The following is a 10,154-nucleotide window of genomic DNA, read 5'->3' as shown; positions in this document are numbered from 1 at the left end:
AGGAGGAGGAGGAGGAGGAGGAAGGGGAAGGGAAAGGGGAAGGAGGAGGAGGAGGAGGAGGAAGGGGAAGGGGAAGGGGAAGGGGAAGGAGAAGGAGAAGAAGAAGAAAAAAAGGGGAGAGAAAGAGAGAATGGATATAAGGGAGAAAGAAGGAGGGGGTGGTAGAAGGAAAGAGGTGGGAAAAAAGGGAGGAGAGGGAGGCTGAGGGATCTAAATTACTGTGAATGCTAAAAAGTAAGAATAGACAAGAGCATGTTGAAAAGCCAGGTAAAAAGGTACATAATGATTTCAATTAAAACTGAAGCCCAGAGGGAATAACCTAACATCACCATAAAGTGAACATTGTTAATAATAATTCAAATCTCAGACTGCACCAGCCTGGCACATAGCCTTGGGTTCATGTCTGACATAACATAGCACTATTAGCCTTCCCTGGTTTATTGGGTTCTCTTCACTAAGGTGCCTCAGCCACTTACATGTAAATTAATTCTTTGGCTTATGACATTTCTTCTGTAACTGTTAACAATAAAGCAAGGTCATTGTGCAGGGAATTCTATCCTAACAGTAAAGAGGATTGTGTGTATGTGTGCCCAGATGTTGGCACTGATTAAAGTTGTAGCCATTTTGCAAGTGATAGTCTACAGCTTGCCTGGGCATCCTGGGAACCCACAGAGGAGACTGGCAAATGTAGCTCCAAGTGTAGTCTGTTTCTCAAAGCTGTCATCCTCTGATTAATTTTGCTCTGTGCTCGGTAGATGTGCCTTGGTTCTAAATGCCTCTTACACCAATCAATGGCAGTGTTGTTAGTTTTTATAGAAAATGGGACAAATCCCTTTGACAGAAGGCATTCCCGGAAGTCTAAATCAATACCCTGCTTTGAGCTGGGAACATTCTGAGTCCTGGAATAAGAGAATTTAGAGGCTTCTTTTAAAAGCTGTCTTGGCCAGCTGGGTGTTAGTAGTCATGACCTTTCCCAGAATCTCTAGCAATCCCACTTTTCCCTCAGGGAGTTTTTTCTGCAGGTTCTTTATTACAGAGTATAGAGTCACCTGGCCAAACAGGTCATTGCTCTTGGTAGAGGGCTGTTCCAAAATCATGACTTGGCATCCAAAAGCTTCTTTCCCCTGTGCATGTCATCTGCAAGTGTGGTGTTGGAACTGTAACTAATTGCTTTCACACCTTGGAAGCAAAGCACAAAGGCTTGAAAAGAGGAAACTTTTGTTTTGGCTATTGGTACCAACTGGGGTCAGTTCCTTGTAGAGAAAAGGGTATCCCACCCCACCATGGTAGACCCAAGGAAGCAAAAGAAAATGGCCCTAGGCCCCAGAAAGAACCATACTCTTGTGCTGATGCAATGACATCCACCCTCTGCCCTCTTGCCAGATACTTCTCAAGAGAATGCAAATACGTATCCCTTTCCATGCACTATAGTGGATTCTTTGGGATTTATCAGTTGCTAAATATTCTGATTTTGATGATACAGTTTATAACCCCCTCATTCTTCAGTATGTGGAAATTTACTATGAAAGGAGCTCAGTCATAGAACTTATATAGGTAATGAGGGGTAACCAGGGGAAGTTTCCCCTGCCTCTCAATTGGCTCTAACTAAAATAAGGGGCAGCTGGGTGGCTCAGTGGATTGAGAGCCAGGCCTAGAGACTGGAGGTCCTAGGTTCAAGTCCGGCCTCGGACACTTCCATCTGTGTGACCTTGGGCAAGTCACTTGACCCCTATTGCCCACCCTTACCACTCCTGGGCTAAGGACGGTCCCTAGCCCGGATGAAAAAGGAGGAGGGTTGGGCGTGGGGCTAGCAACCCCACTCTGTAAAAACTACATCTGCTAAAGAAACTGCAACCTAAAGTAGGGGCAGCTGGGCTAGCTCAGTGGATTGAGAGCCAGGCCTAGAGATGAAAGGTCCTAGGTTCAAATCCGCGCTCAGACACTTCCCAGCTGAGCGACCCATTGCCTACTGGTTGTGGCCCTATGCTCCTAGAATGGAGTCCCAGGATAAAAAAAAATAAGGCATACCTCAGTTTATTACACTTTGCCTTATTTTATTTTACAGTTATTATAATTCTTTTTCTGTAAACAAATGGAAGGTTGATGACAACCCTGCATCAAGCAAGTCTATTGGTGCCATTTTCCCCAAAGCATACACTCACTTCATGTCTTTGTGTCACATTTTGGGAATTCTCACAATATTTAAAACTTTCATTATTATTATCTCTATTATAGTGACCCTTGATTACTGATCTTTGATGTTACTATTGTAAATACTTTGGACTGCCAGGAACCACGCCCAAATAATCCTGGGAACTTAATCAATAAGCGTAGTGTGAATTCTGACTTCCAACAACTGGCTGTTTCTTCATCTCTCTCCCTATCCTTATCCCTATCTTTGGGTCTTCAGGTTTCTCTATTCCCAACAATATTGAGATCAGGCCAATTAATAACCATATAATGGCCTCCAAGTGTGGCAAACTTCATTGTAGCCTTATTTTAAGAAACTGGTCACAGTCACTCCAAGCGTTTGTCACTACTATCCATATCAATTAGCAGCCATCAACATTGAGGCAAGACCCTCTCCAGCAACAACAAAAACAATTATGAGTCTGAAGGCTCAGATGACGGTTAGCATTTTTCAGTAATAAAGTATTCTTTAAGGTTATGTACATTGTTTTTTAGATATGATGCTATTGCACATTTAGTAGACCAATATAATATAAACATAACTTTTACTTGCACTGGGAAACCAAAATATTCAGGACTTGCTTTATTGCAATATTTGCTTTATTTCAGTGGTCTAGAACCAGACCTGCAATATCTTCTAAGTATGCCTTTTTCTGTGGTCCCCTTTAGAGATGTACTTACCCAGGTCTTTTGGGGTGGGCTACACTATGCTGGTTCAGTAATAGAAAATGAAGTGTTTGGGGGTACAAAACCTTGCCTTTATGACTACACTAGGGACAAAAGGTTGTATCAAAGAAGACAAGCCACCAAACAGGAAGAATTACCCATTCAGTATTCTTTCAAAGGAAGAACTTCACCCTATGGCATTCTCTTATTCTTTCTGGAACAAGTTGAATCACATCTTCTGCCATCTTTCTGGAATCACAATTATCATTATTACCTTCCAAGTTCTGAGCAGGTCAAGGGCTCAATCTGCCAGGTCCATACCCAGGCATTGCCCAATTGAGTATAGCCTTGGCTATTGCATCAGGCTAAATCTCACAAGAGGAAACAAACCAGGACTTTGCTGGTGAATCTTTGATCAAATCAGCATCCCTAGTGTAGACTTTTTTAGGGCTTTCTTAACATACTTCTTTCCCTTGCTTCTACAGGAAACACCTGCATGACTGTTCACAGATGGTTTTTCTCAATAGCATTTTGATGCCTTATTCTACTTAATTGACTAAACCGTCCCTGGTGGGACCTTAACTGATGCCAAATTAAGGATATCCACTCAAGAGGAAAGGGATATGCTCCCCTAAGACCTGTCCGTACTGACTTGTGTGGAGGAGCAGTCCATTGGAAGATAATAGACCCATGCCTTCAAATGACTAAACTTGCATCAAGATCCACTGTGCCCATATGAGGTAATGTCTCTCTGACCTATACCTGGGCTTCTTGCCAACCAAGAAGAGAAAAGGTAGATCAGTCAGCTTAGAGCACAAGAAAAACTTTTTTCTTCTCTTCTTCTTCCTTCTTTAAAATAAGGATAAGTGGGAAGAGATCAGAAAATGAAAATAAGGGCAATTATTAAAGGGAGCAGTAGATAGGACCTCTGAAGAGAAGTCAAAGGACTTGGAAGTGTTTAGCCTAGAGAAGAGAAGAGCAGTGGCCTTGAATTTTTTGTTCATATACACCATCAATAAAAAAATTTTTTGTGGGTTTTTTTTTAGGTGGATAAGAGAGCCAGGCCTAAAGACAGGCCTAAGTGTCCTGGGTTCAAATGTGACCTCAGACGCTTCCTAGCTGTGGGACCCTAGGCAAATTACATAACACCCATTGCCCAGCCCTTAATGCTCTTCTGCTTTGGAAGCAATACCCATTTTTAAAATAACAACAAACATTATTATTATTATTATTATTATTATTATTAAATGGGCTACCAATTCAGATGGGGACATTTGGTTTTGACATAAGAACATCATTTCAAAGATAAGTTTTTTTTTTATTTATTTTCCTGAAAAGAAGGCATCTTCATTTTATAGATGAGGAACATGGGACCCCCAGAAACTCTAAGATGGAAGAGAAGGGTTAAAAATTGTGTACATGGTCCTAATATATGACTATTTATTTATTTATCAAGTAATAAAACTATATATTATGTACAACTATATACAACATGATATACAGGTATTACTTCCACGTCATAAAGGCTAGGGATGCAGTGTCCCCACAATCTGGAGAATCCATATAAATTTTTTGGCCCTACCTTAACCCAGAGAGAAAGTTTGAATTTTTATGGGGTGTTTATAATACCTTATATACATTTATGAGTTACTAAACTTTTTAAGATAATCTCAACATTTCTAGCTTTTCTGTGTTATCTGCTAGCTTTTGCATTTTTTTGCAAACCTTAAACTTTTTACTTATTTTAACTTTAAAAAATAAATGGTGTATATTTATGGTATTAAAAGATAAAATATGTTGATATTATATAATACTATACTTCTGAGTTTTACATTTTTTTTCTGTGTTCTCTATGACTTCTACAAAACTCCCAGAAAATTCCCATTTAATTTCTTATGCCAACTTGCAATAGGGTTGAAACTGCAATGGGGAAAGTCGTGATGTGGAAAATTATGATGTGCCATATGATAGGCTACTATATTAATATTTAAATATGTTGTAAATCTTACATAAAAATTAAAGTTATAAAATAATGAAATAATATTTGATCTTAGAGTCAATAGAAAAGCACAAGAATTTTCTTGGTTGGCTAATGACAGGGTCAGACCTAAGATTTAGGGAAATCATTTTTGCCCCTGAGCAGAGGAGTAGAACTTGGAATAGAGAGACAGTTGAGGCATGGACTCCAATTAGAAGACTAATATTTATAAAAATATAAAGCTACCCACATTCAGAGGAAGAACTGCAGGAGTGGAAACACAGAAGTAAAACAACCGCTTGAACACATGGGTTGATGCGGACATGGTTGGGGATGTAGACACTAAATGACCACACCAATGCAGCTATCAATAATATGTAAATAAGTCTTGATTGATCACAAGTGTTAAAACCAGTGGAAATGAGAGTTGGTTATGGAGGGGTTAAAGGGGGGGGTGAAGGGGAAAGTAAAAACATGAGTCATGTAAAAAAATAAAAAATAAAATGTAAAAAAAAAATAAAGCACTGGTATAACCTATATCAGACTATTTACCACCTTGAGGAGTAGAGAGGGGAAAATTGCAAAATATCAGAAAACAGTTGTCAAAAATTGTTTCTATCTGTAATTTAATAACAAAAAATTTAATAATAAAAAAGAAGGCTATTTTCTATTATAGGGATTGATCACATACTCCTTGGGGTCAGGAGTCATAGCCCCCAATTTGGATAACATTGCACTAGAGATGAATTATTAAGACTATTAAAATTCATTGCAATAGGCTAGGTAGGAGGTGGTGAAGCTCTGAACTAGAGTGATGGCTATGCAAATGGAAAGATAAGAGAGATGTTGTAGAGATAGAGAGGATAAGATTTGGCAGATAATTGGATACATGGGGTTAGAGAGAGAGGGGTACAGAAGATACTATTAAAGTTGTGAACCCAGGTGATTGGAAGGATGCTATATCCAAGGATTATTAGTCACTGATCTCTATCCCAGATTTCCACGATGTTAAAAGCCAAGAGATGACCTGAGAGGGGGTGGGTGGTTATACTTATAATGGAGGAGAGAATTTTCTTCAAGACACTTGCATAGTTGCTGCTATCAGTGTCTGGGTGGCTGTTCGGTTACACCTTATATCTCAGGAGAGAAAAGATTGGTAGTATGAACACCAGAAGGATGAGAGAGAGTGAAAGAATATTAAGGGATGAGGGTAGGTATGCTTGGGTTAGACAATCCCCACAATTGTCTATTGTAGGGAGAATGAGATGTGACCCATCTTCCCACTCTCTGATTTGCTGATCACACACCCTTTGGGTTCAGACCACAGTCCTTGATTTGGATAGCATTGGACTAGAAGCATATATTAGTAACAGCCCTCAAATATATACAGAGCTGAGAAATGGGCCAGGTGAACAAACACGATGGAGAAGTAGACATCTTCTTTGATCCCTATAGCCACTCAAACTTCTCCAAAACAGAAATTATATGCCAAAGGCAAAGTAATTTCAGCTGACTCTATGGTATAGGACACCTAGAAGCCAAAAGAAGGCTAAAAACACCTAAAACCCATGAATTGATGCTTATTGACCTTGAACTCACTGTGTCCATCCCACTCCTCCCCTTACTGGCCATAAAACTGCACTAGCAGACCTCAGGACATGAAACAGACTTTCCAAGCCTCTTCACTCCTCTTTTCAAGTGCTGTGGAGACTGTGGATTCAGACTGCAGAAATTTGCTCTGGCTGAGACAGATATAGCACCAAGGCTGAAAAGCTCTGGGGCCAAAGAACTAAGAAACAGAGAAAGGGGGATGAGACATCAGTACAGGGCTCTGAGTGTGTATGTGTGTATGGAATCAGAGTAGATGGGGGAGGAGAGATGTGTAATTCTCCACTAAGCCAAAGGAAAAAACACAGCTTCTAGCTGGGATCAGTTCTGGCTATCCAAGTGACCTAGACCACTCAAGGTCACTTAGGTTAGAGACCTCAACTGGTGAGGTCTCTTTCAGATCCAGGTCCCAAGGAAACCATAATTAGAGGGGAAGGAGTCCAAAAATGAGTGAAAAGGGAAAAATAAGAGGGGGGAAAGACTGAAATTACCAAAGATTTTAGGAAAAAGACAACTCAAAGTCTTTGACCATAAGCAGATAAATTAACATGTATCCTTCATCATCAGTCCTCTGGATGATGATTAGCCATTGTGTGAATCAGTACTTGAACCTTTCAAAGTTGTTTAGCTTTACAATCTTGTTATCTTTGTATAAATTATTCTTTTGCTTCTGATTATTTCATTCTGCATCAGTTCATAAAGGTTTTCTTTCCTTTCTCTCAAACAGTCCCTTTGATCATTTCTTATGGCACAGTAATATTCCATTATATGCATACACCAAAAAATTTCCAACTTTTCTCCAATTGATGGGCATGCTAATTCTCTTCTCTTTTTTAAAAAAACAAATTCTTAGTTTCCATTTTGGAATCAATACTAAGTATTAGTTTCAAGATAGAAGAGCAATAAGGGCTAAGCAATTGGGATTAAGTGGTTTGCCCAGGGTCATACAGCTAGGAAGAAACTGAGGTCAAATTTGAACCTGACACTTCCCATCTCTAGGCCTGGCTCTCACTTCACTGAGCTGTCCAGATGCCCCTGCTAATCATCTTCAAATCAGTACATTGAGCCATAGCATTAAAAATTGAGATACTTCAGAGATTATATAACCCTTCTAAACCCATTTTTCATTTTACAGAAAAATGAACTGAAGCCTAGTTAGGTGAAGTAATTTACCCAGAGGTACACAGGTGATTAATGGTAGAACCATACATTAAATCAAATGACCTGGTTCCCAAATGAATGTGTTTTTCCCTACCCTGTACTGCCTGCTATGTGTCTTATGAACCCCAGCTATATTTATTTTTTGGGATTCCAGACCACTTTCCCACAGGTCCTCATATTGTGTTATGACCAGAGAAATTATGGAAAAAAAGAAAATGAAGAATGTTCCAACATTTTTGGAGGCTTTTGGAAGAGACTTTAACATCTTTAGACCAATGACTCATGGGTCACCTTCCTGCCTGCTTTAAATGCTTTGAATTAATTGATCAATCAACCAAAAAACCACCTGTATTTATTAAACACTTACTATGTGCCTGAAATTGAGCTAGGCACTTGGGATATAAAACCAAATGTGAGACAGTCCCTGTTCTTAGGAGATTGCTACCTTGGACTAAGCATTCTCTGAAGTCATTTCTGATTTTGGGAATCTATGAGTTAACAAATATTTCTTTCTTTCTTTCTTTCTTTCTTTCTTTCTTTCTTTCTTTCTCTCTTCCCCCCTCTCTGTCTCTCTCTTTTTCTCTCTCCTTTCCTTCCTTCTTTCCTTCTTTTTTTTGGGGGGTGGGGACCTGAGTTTGGGTGGTAACCTAGAATGTGCATACTAATGTGATAGAGACTGCATAAGACATGGTCTCTTACTTTTGTGAAACTCACAATCTAGTAGAGAATAAAAGATTGAAAACAGAGAGTATCATAGATTTAGAGTTAGACTAATACCTGAGAGGTAATTTACTCCAAACCCCTTATTTTACAGAGGGAGAAAGAAGGGTCTACAGAGGTGAATGTGTTACCTGGCAAAAAAATAGGTGCTCAATGAATACTTGTTGCCTTGTTCCAATTTGCTCAACAACATGTTGTAAGTAGTAGAACTAGGATTTGATTCCTATTATTTGATTCCTCTTACTGAAGTGAGTTCTTCTAACTTCAAAACCAATGCATTTTTCATTGCACTGCCTCTCCAAAATAATAAAATACCATTGCAAAATAATTGAGTCATTTAATGAGTATTTATTAAAAGATGACCATGTTCCAGGCATGTGCTGTGTTCTAAGACACTGTGCTGTGTCTTGGGACTTCAAAGCCTAACAAAAATATAGTCCCTGTTCTCTTGCTTTCTACTGAGGGGTACATAATATTTACACAGATAATTAAGATAATTCAAGGAGCACTAATTGGTATGGAAATTGGGAAAGGATTCTGGTAGGATATGACGTTGAAATGAGCCTTGATGGAAGTAAAAGATTCTGAGGTAGAGGGGAGGAGGGAGTTTATTCTAAGCATTCAGTGATATTCAGTGTTTAAAGATTTTGGGGGCAAAGACAGGGAAGGCCACGTTTGGTGATCTGCAAGCAGCTCAGTGTGACATGAATATAGACTGTATGAAGCAATATGAATCAAATCTGGTAAGGTAGGTCAGGTCCATACTGTGACAGGCTTCAGATGTCAAAGGTGAGAAGCTTTAATTTTATCCTAGAGGCAACTGGCAGCCTCTGAAGCTTTTGGAGTAGTGGACTGATACGATCAGACCTGTGAAGAAGATGATTATTTTGGTGTCTCTGTGGAGGATGGGTTGGAAAGGGGGGAGTATAGAAGCAGGAGGACCAGTGAGGAAACTGTTGAAATAATCCAGACAGAAGATGATGAGGGCCTAAGCTGGTTACGGTGATGGACTCTGTGAGAAGGAGGACAGATGGCAGAGATGTGATAGACTTGGAATTACAAAGACTTGGCAACTGTTTAGATATGGGAAATGAGGAAGATCCTAGGTGACAAGGGCCAGATGATTAGGACAAAAGATTGCTAGGTGTAAAGTGCTATCATAGCTTCGAATCAGAAAGCTGGATTTAAGCCCCTTGTCTGCTGTTTAGCTGACTTAGTTGTGTGACCTTAGGATAGATACTTGCCTTTTCTAGGCCTTAATATCCTCTACCATAAAATGAAGGGGTTGCACCAAATTATCTCTAGGACCTCTCTGGGCTTTAGCATTTGCATGAGCAGAAGGGCTATGAGGCAGCTAAGTGACTCAATTGATAGAGTTCTGGGTATCAAGTCAGGAAGACCTGTGTTCGAGTCATTTAATCTCTGCCTGCCTCAGTTTTCCTCAATGGTAAAATGAGGATAATGATAGTACCTTACTCCCACTGGTGTTATGAAGATCAAATGACATAATATCTGTAAAGCACTTGACATAATTCCTGGCACATAGTAGGTGCCATATAAATGCTAGCTATTATTATTTTTAGAATTGAGAGGAGTGGAGGAGCATCTAGGTAGCACAGTAGACCAAGTGCCAGGCCAAGACTAAGGAGGATTTGGGTTCAAATCTGGCCTCAGATACTAGTTATGTGAGCCTGGGTTAGTCACTTAACCCCAATTGTCTGGCCCTTATTCTTCTGTCTTAGAGCTGATACTAAGAAAGTAAGGGAAAGGAAGGAAGGAAGGAAGGAAGGAAGGAAGGAAGGAAGGAAGGAAGGAAGGAAGGAAGGAAGGA

This window comes from Gracilinanus agilis, chromosome 3, assembly GCF_016433145.1.
Source record: "Gracilinanus agilis isolate LMUSP501 chromosome 3, AgileGrace, whole genome shotgun sequence".
Lineage (NCBI taxonomy): Eukaryota > Metazoa > Chordata > Mammalia > Didelphimorphia > Didelphidae > Gracilinanus > Gracilinanus agilis.
This window is presented reverse-complemented; position numbering follows the sequence as displayed.